This window comes from Macaca fascicularis, chromosome 2 (assembly GCF_037993035.2).
Source record: "Macaca fascicularis isolate 582-1 chromosome 2, T2T-MFA8v1.1".
Taxonomy (NCBI): Eukaryota; Metazoa; Chordata; class Mammalia; order Primates; family Cercopithecidae; genus Macaca; species Macaca fascicularis.
The window spans coordinates 145980579-146006940 of record NC_088376.1 but is presented as its reverse complement, the minus strand read 5'-3'; the positions used below and the strand labels follow the sequence as shown (position 1 = coordinate 146006940).

Genomic DNA, 26362 nt, shown 5'->3' with positions numbered 1-26362 from the left:
TTCAATACAGTCCCTTAGGCCTTTAGTGAGGAGGAGTTTTCCCAAACTGTGATAGTATGTAAGAAGACTATATTTTTGCAGAGAAAACACAGGAGCACAGTTACATAGTAGATCTTCATATCACTTCATCTATCTCTAGATTATTGAGTTTGGATAAAGAAACCTTTTACTTTTGGAGAAACTTCCAGTTTTTGGTGGCAGCAACATGGGTAATTCTTAATATCCAGGCTGTCTAGGAGAAGCAGGGTTGTTGTGTTACTTGGGAGAAAAACACTATCGTTTCTGCAAGTACTTCCAAATAGCGTTCCCTGGGATAGTCACCATACCCTGGGGTCTGTCACCTCAAGCCATCATAAAGTTCACACCATTACCACAACCACCCATCTCATTGGGAGAATGAGGTAAAATATCAGGCAATAAATATTTACAAGATCTCCAATATGAATCATATTATACCAAGTTCTAGTGCTGTGATAGATGCACAAATATATGAGGCATAGCATCAGCCTTCAAGGGACTTCTAAGCTGGGACAAGAACTAAACCACCTATGAGCATACCAAGGTCTCCAATGTCAGCAAGATTATCACCAAAGACCCTGCTGTTCTAGAGGGAGTGACATCTGAAAAATGACCTTATGCCCAGGGAGTTGTTTTCCTGAAGCAGACTTAGAGGCCAATATGTCAACCACCTCCCAACTAGGAAGTCTGGACTGTTAACTTGGCAGACGGTCTTTGGACAAGTCTCCTCCCCAGGTAGGCCTGGTCTTCTGGATGGGTAGCTTTTGGCTTTTTAAATTTCTATTTTTATGTCTGATTCTACTCTTGCTGTGCTGTGGGTGAGGTGTCTCAATTTCCAACTCCCTGGTATCTAAGTGAATAATTTTCTCTTTTTTGGTTGTATTCTATTAATGCCATATTTCCAAGTCTGAGCTCTCCTAGAGGCTGGGGATTATTTTTCTGCAATCTTTTTAATGCTGCCTGGGTCCAAGGCCTTCTCTTTTGTTATACCTAAACCCTTTATAAACAGTCAGTGAGTTATAGGGTTCATTTGTTTATTGTGAGAAAAATATACAGGGGAGGGAAGAATGGGATGAAGCTGTACAGGTCTCAAGGACTATTTGAAATGGAAAGGAAAGGCATTATATTACATGGTTGATGAAAGAGAGTTTCCTTAATAATAGTGATAGTTAACATTTATAGAGTGCGTCCTATGCGCAGACATGGTATTAAGTGCTATGCACAGACTGCCTCATCAACTCCCTGAGAAGATGCTTTCATTCTCTCATTTTGCAGATGGGAAAAGAGAGGCACAGAGAGATTAAGTATAACTCCCAAGGCCCCAAGGTTGGCTGAGCTAGGCCATCTGACTCCAGAGTTCATGTCTGAACCCTGCAAACCTCTTCTTTTAATAAGAGATGTCAGTCTTGCTAGTCCACATCATCTTGGAAAATGGAAATATTGTAAGGCAGAAGGGTGAAGGAACTGAGCAGGTTAAATGACATGTAAGGTCCTTTCTTCTGAAATGTACTACCATACCTCTGATGCCACAGTGAGTGATTCTGATAAAACACAGGAATGGGTTTGAAAAGCAGATAACAGAGTTTGTCCATAGTAAGCATCCTTGGCAGAATTTCCTATCTTGAATACTCTCTCCTTCCTCCCTGCCTCTAAGAGACCTCATACTGGGGCATAGAATCTCATTTCCATCTAGTACTAGAGACTCTCCCTTCCTGTTGCTGGTGGGCCATTGCACCTGGCTAGCTAGAGGTTGCCAACAGATATCAAGAAACAAAGACATATCAGTTGATGGGACAGGAGTTTTATTTATCTTTGGCCACCTTGTATTTGAATCCAGGTTACCATTTAGCTGGTTATAACTTCTAATTTCTGCTTTTGAAATAGTATATCCATTGCCTCTCTAAATACCAGTTCAGAGAGATGATGGATTGAAACAATCATAATATGAAAACTCTATGGCTGGATGGCTGACTCTGTTTCCTGGTGGAGAAAAAATATATACCAGCATTTTCTAGACCTTCCACAACCACCTGTGGAATTTTTTTAAAAATCAACCTAATTTTAGTTTTCTAAAATTTCAGTCAGCAAGAAGGTTGTGCTGTGGTTCTGTCTACTGGAAAATAAGTTTGTGTGTGATTTAGTTTTTTTTTAAGAAGTAAGTTTTGGAAGTCTTTTCTGTCTGTTTTTTGGTGATTTCAAAATGAAAACTAAAATTGACCCATCTATAATTCATCCATTTTTAGATGGGAAAGAAGAAAATGTATCAAAGTCACCATTTTGGAAAAAAAAAAAAAAAAAAAAGGAAGGGAAAAACTATCTAGTTTGAAGAAATTAAGACAATCCCAGGAAGATGTGCAGTATTCCATCCTTCCACACTTAGAGTCTTTGTACAGTTAGCACCAGTGGTCAGAAAAGTGAACCAGAGGCCCTTTCAGAATTCCCACCTGAGCAAAAATAGGTTAAATAACACTCAGCCTGCCTCATCAAGTAAACAGAGTAGAGTGATATATTTTTGAAAATAAGGATTTCAATCATGTGAAATGAAACAATGGGAGGATTCAGGAAACCCCAGGTCAACCAGAAAATTCAATAAATCTCAAACACACAATTTCCCTTGCTCACTCCTTAAAGTGTTATTGGAATTGGTTTGAATGAATCTGCTTACTTTTCAACTGACTATACTGATGTCCTGTAAATACAGCCCAAATATCAATTTCTATAACAGAGCCAACCATAAAAACAAAATCAGCAGCATCATTCAACCCATGGGAGTAGGATGTCCAAATGTTATGTATTCAGGCTAGACTGGGGCTGTTTATTTCATTCTATTTTTGCATCATCTGTGACACTCTATGAAAAAACTCAACTACTGCTTTGTCCGTGCCATATTTTCTTTTTCATAAAAACCTATAGATGCTTTCCCATTTCTTAATATATGCCCCTGGCTTTGAAATGTTGACAAGTAAAGTACTAAATATTGGTATCACTTTTGCTGGAAATAGTATTGGATAATGTTCAATTTACAAACTCTAATCTATATTCTGAAAAGTATTATTTTCCCTGTAGGCAGAAAGAAAGGAAAATGAGGGCAATAAATGTATCCCAGCCCTTAGGTTATGGAACAAGTTAGTTATGGAATGACTGTGGGGAATTGCTGGCCAAAGGAGTGGATGCTTTGTAATGGATTGTAAGAAGGAGACAGGTTGTGTGCCAGTAGCAGAATGCAAATGGACGTAGATACAGCCATCCCAAGTGTCTCCAAACAAGGAAAACATCCCCCACAGCATGATTAGAAAGCTCTCTTTTGGCCAAAGCTCCAGATCTTTGAATTAGACATTGGCTTTTCTCAGATACCCCTGCATTTAAGACAGGTGATAGGTTCCTTGGGAGGGGAGAGCCTGGTGGTGCAGGAGAGAAGGCTGGCAAGGAATTAGATGGGGGTGAGGATAACACTGGGGAGGAGAACCTGGCTTGGGTTAGGGAATGGCTGCTGAATCCCTGCAACCTCTTTTTAGGAGGAGGTGGAGATGAGCAGAGCGGGAGAAGAGACAAAAACCCACAGTGGGAAGTGAAGAAGAAATAAGAGAGAGACAAATGCTTCAAAAACTAAAGAAGGCTGAATTTGAAACCTTTATGTTACATTTTTTTCTCCCTGTGTATGCCAGATATATGAGTGGAGTGTTCATATGTGAGATTCAGGAACCCAAATGTAGGGGGTCTGGATCCCTGTTCTGCCATTTAACTGTGTGACCTTTGGCAGGCTGGTTAACCTCTCTGTATATTCAATAAGAGTTTATTTAACTCTTTAATAAGAATAACAATGGAACCTACTTATCGAGTGGTTCTGAGGATTATATAAGTAAAGTACTTAGTAAACACAGACACTTAGCAGACATTTAGTAAGCACTTGCTATTAGTATGTCAGTCCTTGATAAATATATGTTACCATCTCTTTCCTCCGTTGCTTTTTGTTTTTAATTTGTTTTGAGACAGGGTCATGCTATGGTGTGGAGTGCAGGGGCACGATGATGGCTCACTGAAGCCTTGAACTCCTGGGTTCAAGCGATCCTTTTGCCTCAGCCTCCTAAGTAGTTGGGACTACAGGCACATGCCTCCATGTCTGACTAAATTTTTATTCATTTATTTTTTATTTTTGTAGAGATGGGGTCTTGCTATGTTGACCAGGCTGTTTTTGAACTCCTGGCCTCAAGTAATCCTCCTCCCTTGCCCCCACAAAGTATTGGGATTGCAGGTGTGAGCCACTGCACCCAGCCACCATTGCTTTCTTTTTGTCATAGATAGAGTAGAAGATGTGGTACAGATAATTTCCTATTGGGTCATGCAGTGAGAATTCCTTTAATCCTTACTAAAGCTGAAAGTGAGAAGAATCAACTATTTATCTCCCAAATTGAAAGGCATGTTTATGTTCCTGCAAGAGCCTTGAATGCCATGCTTTTGGCAAGGAGAAGCCTCGGTTCAGCCATTGCTTTGGCTGGGAGGAGAAGCTACCAGATGGGTGACTGTTCATTGCCATTGGCATGAGAACAAGATCAATTTAGCATTTTGCACCTGCAAACCTTCATAGGTGGGAACAAAGCTATGTTCCAGTTCAACACTGTTGCACCAATAGACCTCTGGTCTGTGATGGTGTCCTTTGGACTTGGAAGGAAATGGACTCTGTTACAGGACCCAAACTGTTCTTGGATAGAGGATTTATCCACAGAGGAAGTTATGTGCTGGTGAGCTCTTGGCTGATACAACCAGGCTGCTGAGTAGATATATGCACACAAAGTCAGCGTTAGGCAGATTGGGAGAGAAAACTTGTGCCAAAGAGCACGTTTCAAACTGTAATGTGTAGAGAAGTCACCTGGGGATCTTGCTGGAATGCAGATTCTGACTCAATCTGCAATGGAGCCTAAATGAATGCATTTCTGACAAGCCCCTGGTGATACTGATGCTGCTGGTCAACAATCCAAACATTCAATGTAGCGAGGTAATAGGGGACATTTCTAGAAATTCACGTCATTGTCAAGTTCTGTTTATCACTCTTGGCCTTGTTGGCACACACAATTTAGAAGAGAACTGGCACTTTTCACATGACTGTTTAAATCTGGAAATTTGAGATAACTGAAGAGAACCAGTTGGATTTTATTCTTTGTTTTGAGATTGGAAAGAGTTACCTCAGTTGTCCTACTCTTTACTACATATGTGTGAAAAGGCCTTGTGCAAATATCTTCTCCCTCACTTTGATTTGTTTAATAAAACCTTCAATTAATTCCAAGCCTTCAGGATGGCACAGATCTGTGGAGTGTTTTGTTCTCCATCCCAGTTTCTTCCACTAGATAACCTTGGCAATACATATTCATTGAAATGGGATTTAAACAACTCAAAACACAAAAACAGAAATGCATGCTTAGCTGAGATTGGTTTTGCCTTTCAATTTTGCATCACAAGGCCTGATGCAAGTGGTTCCCTCTGCTTACTTTCAGTAAAGAAGAGACTCTGTGGATGGTTCTTAGGAATGCCCTTCTTTTTATTCTCATCAGCTACTTGACTAAATGTGTGCTTCCACTTCTCAGGCAATGTGTGGGTGGATGTCTCAAGGTGAACTCAACCCATTGCTTTAAAAAAAAAAATCCATGGCTCTTCCAATTGAGAGCAACCCAGGAGCAAACTCTGTTTTATACCTTTCTTTCTTTTGCAGTTTTACAATTATTATGCTGTTAACATGCATTATTCAAATAATTTTATTTGATACTAATCCCTGAACTACTCTCTGAGCTGGCTATTAATGTCCCTCTTTTAAAATGAGAAAACCCAAATTCTGATCAGAGAATTCATTCAAGAGTGCTGTAGAAAGTGGAGGTAGAACCTGGATTTACACTCATATCTGCTCTAGAGCTCTAAACTCTTACTACTACTTGGAGTTTGACAGGGGCCACATTATAGATTGAATTGTGTCCCCTGAAAAGATATAATGAATCCTGGCCAGGCATGGTGGCTAACATCTGTAATCTCAGCACTTTGGGAGGCCAAGGCAGGTGGGATCACTTGAGGTCAGGAGTTCGAGACCAGCCTGACCAACCTGGTGAAACTCCATGTCTACTGAAAATACAAAAATTAGCCAGGCATGGTAGCGGGCGCCTGTAATCTCAGCTACTCGGGAGGTTGAGGAAGAAGAATTGCTTGAACCTGGAGGCAGAGGTTGCAGTGAGCCAAGATCTCACCACTTGCACTCCAGCCTGGGTGACAAAGCAAGACTGTCTCAAAAAAAAAACAAAAAAAACAAAAAAACCATTTCTATTCCTCTATCTGTGAATATGACCTTATTCAGAAGTAGAATCTTTGCAGATATAACCAAGTTAAAATGAAATCATACTGGATGAGGGTGGGCCCTAATCTAGTGATTGACATCCTTATAAGAGGAAAACTTGGACACAGGCAGATGGGCACAGAGTGGGAAGGCCATGTGAATGAAGACAGAAGCAGAGATGGGAATGATGCAGCTACAAGCCAAGAATCGAAAGAACAAGAAGGATCTCTACTAGAGGCTTCAGAGGAGGCACAGCCCTGCTGCCCCCTTGATTTCAGACTTCTAGCCTTCGGAACTGTATCCAGTTCATTACACTTTCTTTAAGTAACACAGGGAAAGTAATAGAGGCCAGGATTATACATGCAAACCTTTGTTAAGTGTGTAGATCTTAGGTTAAGTGTTCTTACCACAAAAAAATTAACAAAAAATTAAACAAAAATCAAAACAAAACCAAATACTTAACGAGGATGAGATTTAAGGAAACCAGTGGCGGTGGGGCCTGTTATTAAGTGAAAAAGTACTTAGATCTACAGCAATTCAGGAAAGTAGGAAGGAGAGAAAATTTAGTTGAGGGTGGGAGAAGAGGGAAGGATCCAATGAAAAAGTGCAAGGATAAGAGAAGGAGAGGGAGGAGGGAGAGAGAGAAAGTCATCTTTACACAATAGGCCTTTCTGCTGGGTGCAGCCTAGGATGCCACCAGGTCAGGGCCCCAGCACAGTCCTACAGCCCCCACCCAATCTATGTTAACAAGGTATCTAATAAAGGCATACACTTCATAGGTCTTATTTCTATATTACACATTATGAGAAAGGTGTGGTTTACTTTCATTCATTTTTATAAATGTGAAAAGTGAGGCCTAGAAAGGTTTACTTGCCCAAAGCTTCCTAAATGGCAGAAGATGGAGCTGGGTCCCTTCTGTCTAGCACACCCCTCCACTGCCCCTGGCACGGGGAACAGGAAGGCATGCCCCGCTAATGAGATTGAGTTTCTCCTGGAGTGCTCATAAGTCAAAGGCAAAAGACCTGTGGTGGGTACAGTGCAGTCTGCTACGGCTCAGTCATATGTCATGATGACAGAAATGCTCCTTTTATGACAGTCACTAACTGCAGAAACCTTGAAATATCTTCTTGGGCCTATTCATTGGTTTAGTTACAATGTAGCTCAAGTGGGTACAGGCAGAACAGGAGGTAAGCTGACTGTCTTTGTGCTCACCGTTTTGGGAGCATATGAAACACCTTGGAGTGGCTTGTCAGGTTCTGCTCTTCACAGGCATTCCCCGTTTGGAAGGAGCTCATCTTTGAAAGGCGCGCATGGGGCCGCATGTGAAACACACAGGCGAGGCATCGGGAGAACTAAAAGAACGCGGATAGGGAGCCATGGCCCAAGATCGGTGGTTGATTCATTGATTCAGAGTACAAAGCTTTGGTGCCCTCTGAGTTCCAGGCACCACGCCTTTGAGAAATGCTATAACTGGAGTTAGAGGTGACTTAGGTCACATTACACTTTGGATTACAAGGCTCCGATGGCTTTGCCTTAATCTTTGGAACAGAGACTGAATTCTTCTCACTGCCAAGTGGGCCGGTTTCTACCTGCAACTCTGACCTCATTTTGTTCCACTTTCCTGCTCGCTCACTACACTAGCCTCCTTGCCATTTGGGTGCCCACTAAATCTGTACCTGCCTCAGGGCCTTTGCACTTGGTGTACGTGAATCCTATCTTCACTGCCCGAAATACCTTCCCAGGTATCTTCCCACGGTTTGTGTTTGTGCCTTCTCATCATTCAGTCTCATCTCAAATGTCACTTCCTTGGTGACATCTTATCTAAAATAGCAACCCCCACTCACAGTCTATCTTGATACACTGCCCTTATGATTTTCTGCATACACATGCTTTATTTATCTTTCTTTCTCATTAAAATGTAAGTGCCACTTGGGTAAGGATTTATCGTGGATACCACTGTGTCTAATACTTAGGGACCACTTGCCAATGATGGGTTGAATAAATGAAACAGAGCAACCAGAATAAAAGTGTGAGAGAGGTAGGTTCACGGCTGTGTGAGTGCATAGGAGGGACATTCCTGTCTTAGGTAGTTAAGATCAAAGACATGCCCAGAGAAGGTGACTCTAAGCAGAGTGCTGAAGGCAACGTGAGCTTGAGACAGGTGAAAAAGGTGGGGAGGATCTTGGCAGAGAGAGTGGTACATTCGCAGGGATAAATGCTATTTCACATGATGGGGTGGAGATTATGGCATTAAGAATTGGGGAGATAAGACTAGGGCAAGATCTTTCAAGAGTTTTATACCCTGTGTTGATGAGTTTGGGTCAATATATTCTATGCAGTGAAGGAAAAAGCCCAGCATCTTCTGGTTTGTGAAGTTTACTGGGGCAGAACTAATGCCTCAACTTTCCTCCACCCTGTCATTTCTTAGTTAGAAGCTGAGAAATGAGGGTCAGTGGAGACAGACAATCAGGCTGTATTTTCAGAAATACTCGGTGGAGCCTCAGATTTATCCTCTGGTATGGGGCTCAGGTTGGTTTCCTGATATGCTCCTTGTGCACCGTCTGGCAAGGTTCCAGGAATGTGAGCGACAAGGCAAAACAAGGCACCCTGAAATTACCTATAATGAAAATGACTGGTAATCTCCAGCGATTACTGTGTTTGTGAGTGACAGGGCTGCACTTTGTGCAAAATCTTTTGCTACAGCAAAAACAGGTCCTGTGGCATTTTCAAGTTGAGGTTTTTGGAGTTTTGTTTTTAATGAAAATAGCTTCAGATCTTTAGCATTATGCATTCTTTTGCCTTCATAATGAGTCTGATTACAGATATCTAATGTACTTTTTGAAGAGATATGTGTGTAAGTCTTTAAAAATATAAACCCAAGTTAAAATGAAAGCAATAGCATAATTCTTATACTATTAAGAACAGTATACATTTTATACTATAGTATTATGTTTATATATAATAATACATACACACTCTCTCTATATACATACTTATGCATAGTACTTATATACTATATTTATAATACCAAGCAGTGGGACAGCGTTCAGATTCCAGAAGTCCCACCCACGGCCTGTCTGAACTCTTGGAGCAACCACAAGTCACAGGAAAAAAGGGAGCTTGGGTCAGGAGGACGCCTAATGTGCATTCCAAGGCTGAAATATGGGGAATGAAAGGTGGACCTGGGTAGCCTAATCATCTGTCTCCACTGATACTCATTGTCTTCTGTGGAAGGCAGCTTCCTGTAATGGAGATAAGGGGTCTAGAAATAATCGGGCACATTCCCTGCTCCCCAACTCTAGAAACACAAGTTCTTCCAAACCAATGCAAGGAGTTTTGGGCTGTGTTTATTTTTCCTCGAGTTTGAGAACACTGAACTGCTTATTGAAAGCAGAAATCTTCACAATTGTTTGGAAACCTTACTCAAAGGAGGCCTACTAGGAAAACTAAAATATACAGTGAATGATGGGGAACTTGTGGTTGACACAGAGAGGAGGAGCCCACTCAGCCACCCACATCCCCTCACTCTCTGGTCCACTTCCTGGTGACCCTATGCCATTTTTCTATCAAAGTTTGTAAACAAGAAATACATGCCTGCATGCATACACATAATTTTAAAATTATATATAACATATTTTATATAATTATTTTTTACATTTGTGTATGTATAAATTGTTTAATTTTGACTAAAACATAAATGCCACATGAGTAAGGACTTATCATGGACACCATCCTGTCCAATACTTAGGGACCACTTGCCAAAGATGGATTCAATAAGTGAAACAGGACAATCACAAAAAGTTGAGATTTTTTCAGAGGATGGATGTTGCCTTTGACTACAGAGGTGGTGGAAGGAAGTGGAAGGAGATAAACAATGTATCAGAGGTACAAGCCATAAGACGTGGTGATTGAATTGACTTTCAATTCTACTTTTCCACAGTCTTCGAAGTCTCAATTGTGTGTGCATACACACAATTTTTAAATTATATATATTTTATGTAATATTTCTATTTTTATATTTGTTTATATTTATGTATAAATTACATTTATTTTTTCTGATAAAGAAATTCTACCCTAACCCCAAGCCAACTCACATCTCATCTGAGGTACTTCCCTGGGATCCTACCAGGCTGCTGAGAGAGCTAGGGAATATCAACCATAGGATGTCGAGATGTCATGCTATACGAGTGACTGGTTACCAACTTCTACTACTGCCTTCAAACTCTCCATCCCGATTGGTGCCTGTCCCTCTTCCTGGCAAATTCCTTTGCTCTTATAAATGAAAGTTTAGGTTCGCTCTCCAAACCCTATTACCTTCCTGTCCCTGTACCTGCATAAGGTTAAATACACCTTACCCTTTGTGTTCTCCAACAGACCATGATCTTCCTCTCTGGCAACCCCTGATCACTTCGAGACACGGATCAGGTGTCACCTCTCTCAGGAAGCCTCCTCTGACTCCCTCAGGCAGAATGAGGACCTTTCTTCTCCCTGGGCCTACAGCACTCTGTGCTTTCCGTGCAACCGGTCAGTCTACCACATTTGTGATATTGTTTTTTTTGCCATGTTTGCTTTTCTATGCTATTATTTGATGACTGTTTTCTGTATATTAACCTTAAATCAACTCATAGTTTTAAGGAAACTAGGCTTTATATAACAAAGTACATGAAAGCACATGTTCAAAAATAAAATAAACGAGACAAAAACCTCACAAAGCCAAAACCTAGCTAGATGGTATTGGGATTGAAGGTTTGAAAAAAAAAAAAAAAAAGATTTGGTGAGGCAAATAAAATGACAGAAACCAGTTATATCCTGTAAAATCCTATTATTATATGAAATTAACCAAGATGAGTGTTCCATGATATTCCCAATTTTATAAGTACTCAAAATTCAATCTCTGAATTTGGAAGTTAAAAAAACCCTTGCTTTATAGAGCATGGAAAGTTAAAAAAAAAAAAAAAAAAAAAAAAAAAGGAAAGCTTTACAGCAATATGTTCTATTGTGGTGCCACAAAAGTGAACTCTGGTAAGAATGAAGTTAAATGGCAAACGGGGCAAACTATGAGCATACAGCACAGGAGAGCACGGTAAGTAGACATGTGCAATGGTTCCGGCTTGGCCAGAGAAGCCATAGTTAAAGAAAAGACCAAGAGAGCTTGGAATTTTTGTGGCAGAGACAACAAGTAGTAGACTAGTTCCTGGGGATGTTTTGGAGGCATCTGGTGTAAGATATTTTGGAAATTTCTGGTGATCCTAAAGACTCCACCATCTGCTGGTGTTTTGTAAATAATATTTTCATTTGTCTTTAAAATAAATGGTTTCAATTATTTAGAATAGTAGATGCCAGGCCAGTGACTGTACCAACTTAACATGGTGCTCTTGATGATTGTGTTGTCACTTAAGCATTATTCAAGAGTCAGTCTCCATGGAAACTACCCGATTGTAATAAATGGCAAAGCGTACGTGGGCAGTCATGCTAAACAGGAAATCATCCTGCCTGTCAGTTCCCTGGTGAGTTTTCCTCAGATACAGGAAGGGAAGACCTTAGAATCTGGCCCATTAACTGACTCAGTGGGCAAGAAATGACTAAACCAAGAAACTCAGAATATGGAGAAAGGTTAAAATGCTGAAATGTAGCCCAACTTCCTTTTTTATCAATCTTCTCAAGAAATGCATTTTTCTCCTAGGTGGTCACAGGAAGTAGGATTTTTGAGGCTAGCAAGGAAGGAAAGATAGAGAAAGTAGTTTTCTATCTAAGTGGTGCAAAACTTAGTTCTGGGCAAGGTCATATGTAACCTCAGTTAATTTAAGCTGCTTATTATGAGGAAAGTAGCATCGTTTTTATAAGCTTATACTCTCATTTCAATGCAGTATTGATTTTTAACTTCATTTCCACTACTAGTCACATAAATCATTTATTTTTGATGTTATTGGTATATTATACATAAAGAATTTAACCTTTCCCAAAGAGAGGTCTGGCTCCTTGGAGACGATCTTTGCTGGTCTGGGTGCCTCCTCCTAGCCAGATAGTGACAATGCGATTTAGGGTGGTGGTTGGTCATGCAAAAAATACCGCATTGTGAGTTATGGCAGAAGCTTTGGTTCACATGGTGTCAGTCAGCCTAAAGACTGAGTTCAACCACATAGGCAATTAATCAATCATGCAAATATAATGGAGCACCAATAAACACTCAGAATACTGAGACTCAGTGAGCTTCCCTGATTAGCAATACTCTGTGCATACTGTCACACAAAGATACAGAAAAGTAACATGTCTATGACTCCATATGAGAGGACTCCACATTTGATACTTCGCTTGGACCCTGTCCCATGCACTTCCCTTGGTAGATTTTAATCTATATCCTTTCCCTGTAATAGATTGTATTGTTAGTATAACAGCTTTCGTTGAATTTTGTGAGTCCTTCTAAGCAAATTACCAAAACTTAGGGTAGTTTTGAAAAATCTCCTCCCCAAACTTGCAACTGGGGATGGTCTTAGGGTGTGTTACTTTTAAAGTTTGTAGCTTGCCTAAATTCTTCACATACATACAAACTACAACCTTCTGCATAGGGTCATACATATAATATATAGACAGCTGGAGATATCTTTGTAAAGATCTCAAAATAATTGGCCTTGTGTATTGGAGAAATTTCCCTGTACTCCATAGTACAGATAAATGAGCAAAAAGACAATCAACTGAATTTGGGCAATACGGCTTTACAAAGATACAACCAACCTACTTGTTTTTTCTATGTCTAGGGCTATAGAAGTCAATCTGAGTATGTAGGTAAGCTCTGAAGTTCAAGTCAGAGGGATTTATTATGGGTGGTAAAGTGGAATTGAAAGTTAATTCATCGCCAGTGTTGTTGCTTTTACCTCTGATACATTGTTTATCTCCTTCCACTTCTGTCCTTCTCTACCAACGCCTCCATAGTCAAAGCCAACATTGATACCTCAACTTATGAAATATTTCCAAGCTGAATTGTTCCATGTGGCAGCTAAAGTGATTTAGATACATAATTTAGATCATAGTGCTCTTTATCTTCTCATCTTCTGTGATTAAAACTCTTAAATGTCCTCCCAGTGCTCTTAGAATAAAGTCAAAACATTCCTGAATTGGTCTGCAAATATTGGTGCCACTTGATGCATATTAATTTCCCAGGCTTTTTCTTGAACCACACTTCCTGAGGCTCTCTTGTCACACTGGCCTTTCTTTGATCTTTCACATTTAGCATACTCCTACAGCATGGTCTTTGCACAAGTTCTCTTTGTCTAGCTTTCCCACCCACTTTGTGTTTATTAATGCCTACACATTGTTCACACAAACCTTTCTTTTAAGAAAGTTGCTTTTGATCTCTGTAGCTTTGTTTCATAATTCCTTCTACTTCTTATTCAGAGGTTTTTCACAGTTGCAGTTTTGTATTTGTTATCAATTGGTAACCTGTGTCCCCAGCTAGAATGAGTGGTTTGGATTTGGGTGGATCCATGGTTCTGCACTTTTCACAATGACCTCATGTCATTTTGATGCAGGTAGGCTTCAGACTAAACTTTGTTTAGATAATGATAGTGGGGTAGGATGCTAGCAGCTGACACTCTGAAATTTTAATTAGAATGAGTAATTGTAGAGTAAACATTGCCACCCAGAATCATCATTTGTATCTAAGAAGTTCTTTCAGATGTTGTTTGCCCTGGTTGATTTGTCCTGATCATTTCTTTCAACAAAGAGCCCTTGACATTCCAAGAATGACATGGGTAGGAGAGTTGGCCAAGGTGGTGCCATTTTGGGCTTCAGTAATGTGTAGAGTATATGAGATACTGATACCTCTAGACCTTGGCACAGCAAGTCAAGGCCTGGGGTAACCTTGCGCATCATGTCTAGCCACCACAAGCCTTGTATGGGGTCTTGAAGGCTTCTCAAACAGAAAAGGAACTGGCAATTTGTCCCAGGGTTTCTATAGCTAAGCAGAACAATTAATGATGTCCAGCTCTTGCCATTCTGCCATAAAGCGTGGTCAAGGAGTTTCTCTATCCACCTGGACATGAGGTTCAGTACATATGTTCTACTGCCCACGGTGGACAAGAGCCCTATGGAGCTCTAGGATATGCCCAGAGAGCCAGGCAGCTGAGGACATTAGGGAAAGATAGCTGGATGGGTATTCTGACGGGTCTAGGTCCAGCTGCAGGTCCATATATTTGTGTTCACGTATATATTGAATACTTCTTTCTATTGTAACTGATGTACCCTTTCAGTAGCATCCTGGCTATCTGCATGACAACAGTGCAATGTATTCAGCAAATTAAAATATCATTATTTTAAAAACTTGAAAGAAAAAAAGCTTGGATAGGATTCAAAATTAATTCATATTATCAAAAGACATTTTGATATAACATTTTTTCAGTAAAAGAGAAGCTACTGGATTGTCCAAATATAAATTCAACTGTTACACATTTCTGAATTGTAGAAAAAAATACTCTCAAACTTTTTATCATTCACTCAGTGTTTTTCATTTATGTTCTCTATAAAGAATTTGAAGAGAGTATCATCAAAAAGTCTTGACCAGGAAATTTTTTATAACTCTTTTATGCATATAAATTGATGTGAAATAGCTGTTCATGAAAGCAATCCTGAGTTTTCTTTTAAAACGTTGAAAATATTAGGTTTTGAAGTTTGATACAAAATAAACGTTCAACCTCTTCTTTAAAACTTTTGGATTTAGTAATCATACTTAAAAAACAAGTGATTTTTTTTTCAGCAAGCTTTACATACATTTCCCCAAATCCTCTTCAGTTTACCCAGTGTGCTTTACCAATGTTATCATGTTTTATATGCACTAAGACATGAAAAATCACTGTTTAAATAGATGCGTAGAATGGACAATCTATTAAGTCTGTTTTGTGTGCTGGTCAGTAGAACTCAGCAGAAATGATGGATGAGTTTAGAAATTGGCTGCAAGGAACAAGGGCTTCTTATTTTGGAGACCAGATAGTATGAAGGGACAGTTTCATTTTGACAACTGCTTATAGGTAATCATTTTTGAAAATGCATTTTGTATGTGGCCTCAAGATACAGAACTTGGTGCAAGCTTTGTGAAATCCATGTGACCTTAGTAACTCATACAACCTCTCTAAGCCTCCATTTCTGCAGGTGCCAAATGTATATTATAACAACTAGCTCAAGGGTAATTGTCAAGCATGGATGAATTATCTTTGTAAAATGCTTAGTATAGCACCTATACCTAGTAAGCAAATGGGAAGGACTGGGCCAGATGGGCCCAGTGGTAGTAGGTTCCCTATCACTAGAAGTATTCAAGCATATTATGGAAGATCACAGTTTTAGACTGACACAATTACAATAAAATCTTTAATAACCCTAAGATCCCCTGTGTAGCTGAAACTCCCAGATTGGAAGTGGCAGAGCCATGTCTAGAATAAACACCACAGCCATCCACCAGATTAAAAAAAAAAAGTCTTAATGTGAAATCTTTCAATGAACCCTCATAAGAATTTTTTAGTAAGAATGTTGATGAGGACCCTTGTCTTTCTTAAGAAAGAACTTACAGTAGCATGCATTGGACTTACTTGGGGGGGGGTTGTTAAAACACACATTAATGGATCTCATCCCCAGAGTTTCTGATTCACTAGGTCTGGAGTGGGCCCCAAAATTTGCATTATTAATAAGTTTCCAGACATTGCCAAGACTTCTGGTCCTAAGATCAGAGTTGAGAACATTAGAGCAATGCTACATTGGAGCAATGCTTCTCAGTTCTAGCTGACATTAGATTCACTTGGGGAGATATTTAAACTTATAGCTGTATGGAAACTTACCCTAAACCCATTACATAGAATCCTGGGTGACAGAGCCCAGGCATGGTTGTATGTTAAGAGGTGTCCAAGTGATTCAAATGAGCAGTCAGTACTGAGAACCACAGAGAGAGAATATCCATATTTTAGCTAGTGATTGTCTTGCTACTAGATCCTAATGTTGGATTAATTTTTTCATTAGTTTTTGTTATGACTGTCTTTCTCTTCTGTATTTCAGTGTATTTTTTAAAATGTCACAGTGACATTTGAAAAAAGTGTTTTTGTACTCTGAGACTGTTCCAATAAGTTGCATCCCATCCTCTTCCTAATTATTCAAGAGCCGACTTACTGTTAGCAATTAGATGAAAATCTGTAGCCTGCAATTAAGATCAGTATATATGACAGTGCAAATGGACTTTGAATATTTTATTATTTATGCTTGTAATACTTTAAGTGTTTTAAATCATTGTACTAATAAGAATAACTTAAAGCATCTTTTAAGTGAAATTGTAACTTGCAGTATATTTTGTTTCCTAAGACAGAAACACCTTTAGATAACAATAGCCAATTGAATTGCACCAAGTTTTCATATTTAAATTTTAGTGTAGTTATATAATAGCTCTTTGAAGCCAGATTAAAATGCTTATGACTAGTGGACTCACATCTGCCATAGGGGTTAGGTTTTTAAATCAGCATGCATGGCAAAGGTTGTACATCGTCAAAATTTTCTTTCAGAATCCTTTAAATCTACATTATCCAGACTGTGCTCCAAAGACCAGCAGCATGGGCATCACCCAGGAGACTGTGAAAAATGTGCAGTCTCCATAACTTATTGAATCTACACCCACAGTTTAACAAGATTCTTGGGTGATGGTATGGACATTAAAATTTGAGAAGTATTGCCTTAAATTATTCATTAATCACTAAGGCCTGAGACTTCAGTAGCTGAAGAGCCCACAATTATTTACTCAGTTTCTCTTTGCAGTTTTGTTGAGGCTTCATTCTTCCTTTTGAAGTGGAGGCCTCCCTCTAGGTTGAACAAGGAAAGTAGGAAGAAGAATTATTTTCTTTACATCCTTCCCTGCTCCCTCCCTTTTCTTCTATATAGACTTCATGTGGTCCAATGCATGTTAGCTGAAAATGCATGCATTGAAACTCCATTGTCTTTTATATGATAGTGTAAAAAATGGATTGCCCATCTACCATAGGCTTGGTGACGAAGATGCAATGGCAAAGAGGAAAAAACGGTTCCCACTGTCATAGAGCTTAGTGTCTAAAATGTCTCATTGAAGATCATTAGTGATTAGCAGGCCTTCAATGCACGAAGAATACTGTGTTCTGTTCAACTTAGTGTTCAGTTTCCAAATACCTCTAGTGAAGAATATCTTCTGTTAGGAATCCCTGTGAACTGACCATCCACAGGGAGTTTTCTGAGTAAAGCATCCTACCACCAGTTTAACTACCCTCCTTCAATTCTTACTGAGGCCTGAAGGAATGACTCGAAATAAAGGCAACCACTGGTATCTTCTGTATGAGCTTCCAAAACCAGGCCTCCAGTGGCCAAGGAGAATTAATGGCATTGGGAAAGAAAAGCATCTTTGGAGAAGACTGGGCAGCATGCCAACAAGGTCCCCTCTATTGTTATGCCAAAGCTTCTCACTCATGCCCAATCCCAAGCATGTCTCAGGATGCTGGCGGTGCCAATTCCACATCTTATATCGGCAGTCTCCAAATATTCTGAACAATTTCATGCATCTGTTCCCTGGGGGAAAGGGGAAAAAGGGCTTCATTTTTCACTGCCCTCATGAGATTTTATTGTTTCCACTTTCTGGATGCTTGCTTTCTGTTAACTATCTTGAAAAAGAAAGCTTTTCACTTATGAAGGGAAGGAAAGAATGACTTGTGAGATGAGAACTGATCACCTCTTAAAACTATTTACATTCCTGCCAGCTGCTGGCTGTCCTTAAAATGCTGCAAGATACTTGTAAGTGTCCTTTATTTTCCTAACAATGTGTGGCAGATGTTTGGGGTTTCATGTCTTTAAATGCCTTTCATCAGTGCAGAAACTGCATTTCCTGGTGGCTGTTATCCCCATACAATGGCTGTTGTATAATGATTTATCGTGTTTAATCAGAAATTACAACTTGCTTCTGAATAAAAGGAACAAAGCACATATTACAGGATATTTATGACTAAATCTATTTACTATTTATGAAGAATCTAAAAGCTTAGCAATCTCCTTCAAAGACAAACTGTCAAGTTTGAAAAAACCTCCAGCTGTTTGAGATTTCAAATCCTTAGCAGAACGACTGATCTAGACTGAGGCATTCTATTTGAGTATCTTTTTTTAAACAAAGCTGTTGAAGACAATTTTCTGTTATGTATTGTCTTTACTACAACACAAGCTGAGAGCTTGGTGGTGTTCCCAGGAGAACTGCTGATGTTGAGATGCTTGAATCCTACAATTCCAGTTTCCACAGTCCTTCTGGCTGTCACTGAGACCAGAGAGATGTGTTGTTGGGAGAGGAAGGCAGGTTTCTGCCTTTAGTTCAGGGACATCCACTGAGTCGCAGGGATGTGCCCTTGTTGAAAGCAGGTTGTTGTCTTATCTGAACACAGAAGAAATTTCTAAGAGGTTCCAAAGGAGACCTGATCTCCTAAAAGTCCTAGATGATTCTGCTAAATGCTAGTTGAGAAGGGATGCCAATTTCTGAGTATCAGCTATGTATCAGATCACATCCCAGGACTTTAGCTTGTGCCATCTCACCCAGTCTTGAAATAACTTGCTTACAGAGGGTCCTGTATCCCTGTGTTGACAGATGAGGCAGTTTAGATGGGAAGATGTTTGTTTCAGACTTATGCCAGGTCCAACTCCAAAGCCTATAACTCTGACCCTAGACTGGCTCTCCAGTCAAAGATGCCTCACTTGCTTCCTCTGGGATCAGAAAACTTTTCTCAGGCAATCGAGTTACCTTTTTTTAAGAAAAAAAAATCTATCTTCAAAACTATAAAGTTAGCTAGAAGCTTGGAACTGCACTAGATTCAAAATGCTCATAGCAGTCTTATAAAGAGAGCTAAGAAAATAACTCTTTGTAATCCTTCCCAATGAGTTGATAAAGAAAAAAACATTAGGAGCCAAAGTAAGTAGTAGAAAAGAAAAAAAAAATACTAATTTTTGAAAATGGATGAATGTCATGATTAGTTCAGTGTTGTCTACTCACCAACAGAGGTACAGTTCAAATTAGATCCATTTGAACCATACATTTTCAAATTTAAAAAATTGTTTGATAAAAGTAACTTGTTTGTTATAGAATTTAGAAAGTACATAGGCTTTTCCTTTCCTAAGAGCTACTCTAAATACATATCCCCTTGGTTTGAAATGTGTATGTAGAGAGTTGAAGGAAGAATACTTCTATTTTTTCCCATTGTCACCGACTGTCTAGTAAATATTCCTGTAGAGATGTCCTCTCTAAAGTTTATGTAATTATGTTCACATTTACACGGTGACCTGGGGTCTGATGATAGAGCTTTTTCAGAAAACTAGGTGGTCAGTTTTTCCATAGATGTAGAATCTTCCTTACCTGAAATCAAACTTGGAGTTTTGAGCTTTCAGGTCAGGATTGAATGTAACCCAGGGACTACTAAGGTGAAGTGGTTGCCTGAACTTTTGCACTGTTCTGAGAGATTACCCTTTGCCATCTGTAGCTTTGGAATTTTTGAGCATAGATTTCTATAAAGTCTGCAGATAATCCTGCTCCTAAGCTGAGATCTCAAAGTATTGTCTCTGACAATACTTCCTGCCCTAGTGCTTCTGCATATTATCTTTTCTGCTACTCCTCGGTTGTAACCCGTTGACATTTTTCTCTATATAGAGTACATTCCCATAGCCTTCAGAAGAGAATTTGGGAATATTCACAGCTGAGTTCTAATTGTTTTCTTCTGCTCTTCTCCAGGCTTACCCATCATATAGGAGCCCAGTGGTACTTAACTGGGAGTAATTGTGCCCTCAGAAAACAGTAGGCAATTTCTGGAGATGTCTTTGATGCTCAACATTGGGATGGAAGTCAAAGATGTTGCTAAACATCCTACGATGCAGTGGACAGCCCACTGCAACAAGAATTGTCTAGGCCCACATGTCAGTAGTGCCATGGTTGAAAAGGCCTGTGGTTTAGCTATACTGGAAAACAGACCTTCCACAAACACACCATGTATTTACCTACCACTGGGAAGTAGTCCATTGTTTAGAGCATGATTTCTGGGCCCAGATGGCCTGGGCTTATCTCCAAGATCCTCTAGTTATCAGCTGTGTGACTTGGAGAAAATTATTTAAAATCTCTGTACCTCAGTTTCCTTATCTGTAAAAGTAGCCTAATGATGTCTATCACATACAGTTGTGTAATTAAATGAGTTAATACATATTAAGTACACAGAATAGTGGCTGGTGCATGGGAAGAACCCAATATGTGCCACACAGCATGGCTGCCACTACTGCTGCCACTTAATGCATTTGGACTTTATTTAGGATGATCCCTCTGCCCAGAACACCCTCTCCCATATTGCCTCATCCTTTAAGCCATAGTTAGACTTTCCCCTTGCAAATGGCCCCCTTCAGTCCTCTTTACATACCTCTAGTATAAGTCAATGTATAGTACCTGGCAAGGAGTAATTTGTTCTCCCTTCTGCTTTTAATTGCAAACTCTTGGAGGAGCTGCAGCTTGTTCTATCTTGGCCTTCCATGCAGAGTCCCTAACAAGAGTAACCACTCCGTAAATTAATAGCAAACTTTTCTTTCTTTTCAGACTTAATATAACCTGTTTAGTAAGCCTCACAGGGCTATTTGTTCGAACACAACAAGCCTGGTTTTAATTGGACATTTGCAATTTCTTTATAACTCCTAGAGTAATGGTGGAACCTCCTTAACAGTTGGCACTGGAAGCCGAAAGCTGAGTGACAGTGCAGAGTGTCATGCTGTTTCCTCCCTCAGACACAAGACAGACACTCATCTTCAGCTATGCCAGCCTTCTGGCTTTGGGGAGACATACACCATGAAGTGCTATGTGGAGTTAATAATTCACTCCTCTTTTAAAGCTGTCTATCTTGATTCTTTATTCTGGCCTGAGCTAGATAAGGCAAGAAGTGGCTCCTCGCTGCTGCTGATCATCTATGAGTAGAAGAAACCAAAATAAATTTGTATCCTGCATTGTAAATCTGAATCTTCTATCATGAGATAACATTTGTTGTTCTCTCCTTGGCTTAAAATTAATTTTTTCAGTTCAAAAATATTACAGCTCTTTAATGAAGAAATGCTGATGCACAAAGGGATCAGAATGGGTTCTAAAACTTCTGTCACTAATACCTTGGATCATTTTCTTCACCTCTCTGAGCCTTACTTTACGCTTCTATGAATGAGGATAATGACACCTACCTCAGTGAGATACCCTGAAGATAAAATAAGATGCTGAATTTGCAAGCACATAATAAAACAAAACTACAAAATGTTACACAAGGGCAAGTTGAATACAATAGTTAATTGATGATGATGTAATTTTTAAAAATTAGGTATAGTTTTCTTTTTTGCCTATTTTGTCCTTCTGGACACAAATTCATTGATGCTGTTTTATTGAGGAGATTGGGAAGTCAATATTTATTTAAATGTATAGCTTGTATGCAAGTTCATGGAAAGAACGACATGGTTCTTTCTTTCTCAATCCCTTATCTGGCCATTTAACAGCTTGAGTTCTGTCTGGAGTGAGCACCTGAGATACTGAAGGAGGTTTATCTTTAGCTGTACTCAACCCGATTGATAGAACTGGCCTGGAACTGGGATTAAATATCTTTTACTGGCTCTTCTTACTAGCTTTCCATGCTAGTTTTAAATAAAAGCTCTCCCAACATATAAACTGATAGCAGAAACTCCTCTAGCTAATGTAAAATATTATTAACTATTCATGATTCACATAAAACTTCTGATAGCTGAAAAATAGCCATCTTCAGTCCCTTGCCTGTATTGTTTTTTCCTTCTGAAACATTTACAAAGCAACTGCCAGACAATGTAGCCAAGGGCTAACCATGCACAGAAAAAAATAAGACACGTCAATTTTGACTTTTTAGAAAAAGAGAATTTTCCAGCTGACACCAGAATCTCAAAGTTGGCCAATCCAAGTGAAAAGTGCTTGGAAATATTCTGTTTAAGGTTGGGTGAAGCCTCTGTTCATATCCTGGAATATTTAATTTGGCTTTTCTGTTACTGAGGAAACATGGCATGATGAGTGAATATGCACATTACTTCCATTCAGGTGGTGACTAAGAAAACCATTCTCCCTTACATACAAAGCCTTACTGTAGTCATTCTCTATGTACTGACCACAAACAAACTTGCCATCTTGCCTCCTTTTCAAGAACTAGGTTCAACTATAGAATGAATGAATAGAAAGCGTTATAAATAGCTTGTGAAAGGAATTGGGGAAACCTTCTCAACTAAGAGAACATCATTTCTGATAAACTATTTTTGTTAACTCACAGTATATACTGTGCACTCTACAACGTAAATGGCTTTTTACTAGAAGCTACAAAAGAAATGGGTCCAAACACTCTTGAGAGATGTATAGATAATTCTTATAAGCAATGGAGAGCATTAGGAACAAAAGGAACTCTTTTATAAAGGACATTCTTATCCCTCTTTTTACCTTCTCTTAAGTTGTGGCTCAGTGCTATTTAATTTTTGTGATAATGGAAATGTTCTCTAACTTTGTAGTCCAATATGGGAGCTGCTAGCTATATGTGCCTGTTAAGAACCTGAAATGTGACTTGCGCAAGATTATTTAATTCTAATTAATTTAAGTAGCCACAAGTATCCAGTGGCTACTGTATGGATTGACAACTATACTTCAGTTGGTGATAGTCATTAAGGAGTAACAACAAATTATTTAGCATTCTATTACATGCCAATCACTGTTTTAAGCATCATGTCATATATATTAACTAATTTAATCCTAATAACTGCCCCATGTGGTAGTTACTAAGATTATACCAATTTTACAGATGAGAAAACTGATGCGCAGAGTAGGCAACATGGCCACATCACAATCTGGAGAATGACAAAGTTGGATTTAGAATCCAGGTATATGGGGCTCCAGCATCTTCAGTCTTAACCTGGGCACTAGACTGCTTCTCCATAAAATCATGGTTGATTTATTAACAGCAATAGTTATTGAAGACTATCCTGATCATTTTCACTATCTGATTGCGCAGAAAAGCATAGAAAGCATAAATGAAGATTTAAAAATCATATTCTCTTTGAGGACTTCAGGGCTAAAAAAAAATATGTAGACTTCCTTGGCTAAGTGCCTTGAAATGATTGCATAAGATGTATCAACACACTTTGCCTACAAAAGGCCAGGCCTTGTGGCCGACTGAGTGCAGAAAAAAGGAATGTTGACCCAGCTTCTTATTGAGTGTTGTCATGGTGATTCAGCTTTAAACAAAGGTGATGCTATGTTTTTGTGCTCCAGTAACAGAGCTCAGCAATTAACTTTAGTTTTATTTAGTCTGCAACACCAGATTGGAGAGTCTCTTGAGAGAGGACCTTGACATAGCTTCTCACAGTACTAGCCTACAGAGGGGTGAATTCTTGGGTACATGGTAGATCCCACTTGTGCAATAAACCCAAATAACTTTTCAAAAATCAATCATTTTAATACCATGAAAAACACTTTGCTCTGTAAGTGATCACCATCACATCAATGCCATATTGCATGTGTTTCTTATCAAGGATAATTTAAAAAATAAAACTGTTTCCCAAACCTGGATGTGCATCAGAATCACTGAGAAGCTTGTTAAATACAGGTGACCTTTTGATGCCCACAAGGTTAGGGGAACAAATGATTTAAATTAGACTGAAGTATAAACTGAAATGTACTTCAGAAGGTTTGCTTTTGGCAAATTTTCTGCCATACAAAGGATTTTAAAAAATTGGTCATTGGCGTTTCCTTAAATATCTGAGTACTAACAGGTACTAATTTTTAAACCATGATGGTGAAAATGTTGAATGTATTTATGCCTAGAGTTAGGAAATATGTGTTGTGTTATGAAATTAAATGAAAACTAAGTGTGTTTAAATGTGATTTCCCAGATAGCTCATTTGACAATACAGCAAAATTTTGACTTTAAGGCACCATTGCTCCAAAAATGATCAATACTAAATAGGTTGAAGACAAGACTGGAGATGTATTGATATTTCAAGATGTATTAGAAAATCCTGCAGGTTATTCCAAACAAAAATTAGATGCAGATGGATTGCTTGACATTCTTAAACTTTATTATGTGTGTGGTACAGGAAGACAATGGGTACAAGAGACCAAATAGAAGAATATCAGATGGGAATCTCCAAAATCCTTTCCTAGAGGAAATAGAAACAGAAAATCCAGTTAATTTGAGATGATACCATCAAAACACTGATGGTTAACATTTGAATTGCCATTATGCTAAATTCTGATCTAAGTCCTTTACCTTTATTTATTTCTCACTACTACCATATGAGTTGATATTTTGCAGATAAGGAAATTTAGACACAAAGAGATGATCTTTTCTAAAGAATCAGCATTTTCTTGCTTGGCACTAATGATAAAGTTTAACCTACTGATACCTTATTTGATTTTCTTTTCCTGTAAATGGGAATGGGTCAGAACCCCCTATGAATGCTACTCTTCCTGCTGACTTGACCCAGAATAAACTGAGAATCCAGTACCCAGGAAGAGACTGGCTTTTCAGTATTGCATCACAGTAGATCACAATAGATCACAGTAGGGATCTCTTCTTCATTTGATGTCACTGATGTCTTCCTTAAATAAAACTCCTAGACAAGATTCTAGTGGGCCATGATCTCAAGACATCTCTGGTGCAATTTCCTTAATTATGCTGGAATATTAAGAGGATGTTGCTGGCATGTGATGAGAACTGCCCATGACTAAACTCATGCAAACAGGATAAGGTCTCTTTCATTCAATAAGTTCATTGGTGGGCTGGGTAGCAAAGCTTCCTTAGGACACTTAGAAGGACAGATACTTGCCTCGGACAATCACTTGACTAGATGCCAGTGCAGATGGTCAATTGCAGTTGCATTTCTCACCTGAATAAAAACAACAGCTCAAGTCTCAGTCTGGACTTTGGCAAACCATGGGAAATTAAATGCAAATGAAATTTGCAAGCATGACAAAAATGAGGGCAAGAGGAATTAAGTTCCAAGAACAAAAATGTAGCATTTTTCATGCTAACCCTAGGAGGCCAACTTAATCAAATTTTCAGCTCAGACTGATAATGACCCTGGTGGCCAGTTTCTTTATAGAGCTTTGCCATGGCAAAAGCAGAGAGAAAAGCAGGTGATGAAGGGGTGGGGGAATTAGCTTTTCACATTTTTGTTCCAGGGATTTGCCATTTTTTAATGCTAGCAAATCTTCTGAGTTTAATTACCTTTGCTCATGTTTCCATGCCAAACTTGATTACCTTAAGCAGAGGTGAGTCTGCTTATAACCATCTGTATATGAAGACCCATGGCTTGAACTCTGAATGGCTAAACTTCACTCAGGATGACCAGTAGATGTCAAATATGATCATCAATGGATTTCAATGAATTCTGAGAATTAAACATTTCCAGTTCCAGCAGATCACGTTCTTTGTAACAGGAACTACAGTGTTTAATTTTTTAGACCATCAAAAAAAAAAAAAAATCCAAGAGGAAGTGAAATTATATCCAGTGGTCTTTGCAATACCATAAAGAAAAAAAAAAAGTAAGATGCATCTCACTCCACAATGGCCCTGAAGTCAGATTATGTTTCCCTCCTTGAAACCCTGGAGGACCTATCTAATTTTTAGCAAACTGAGGGCCTCTAGAATCAACTTATGAGAACAAGAAATGATGGCGAGATAGATGATGTAGACTGAGACATTTCACCCTATTCCATTCCATTTCAGAAAAATTCATTAGAAAGACCTCTGGCCGCAAGATCTGAGTACAGGTGTCTACTCTGCCACTCATTAATGTGTGTTACTAGGAAGTCAATTCACTGCTCTACATCAGTTTTCACAACTTTCAATAAGACCTGCCTCAACAGATAGTTGGGTACATTCTAAACTTTGCAGCAATAGTGAAAATATGATGAAAATTTCAGCATATTATTATTAAATTGCTGCAAATGATCATGATAGGCCCTTTGAAGACTGAGATGAAGGAGTCTGG

General features: G+C 39.0%; 1 protein-coding gene and 1 long non-coding RNA gene across 6 annotated transcripts in view; both read right to left on the bottom strand.

The window, feature by feature from the left end:
* Nucleotides 1-26362, bottom strand: part of GRM7 (glutamate metabotropic receptor 7) — a 902635-nt gene that overhangs the window by 22045 nt on the left and 854228 nt on the right. The window lies entirely within an intron of this gene.
* LOC141409703 (uncharacterized) lies at nucleotides 24422-25759 on the bottom strand. The gene is made up of 3 exons (XR_012431375.1): nucleotides 25630-25759; nucleotides 25196-25255; nucleotides 24422-24526 (listed from the first exon to the last, which is right to left on the bottom strand). It is a non-coding gene; the product is annotated as an uncharacterized lncRNA (long non-coding RNA).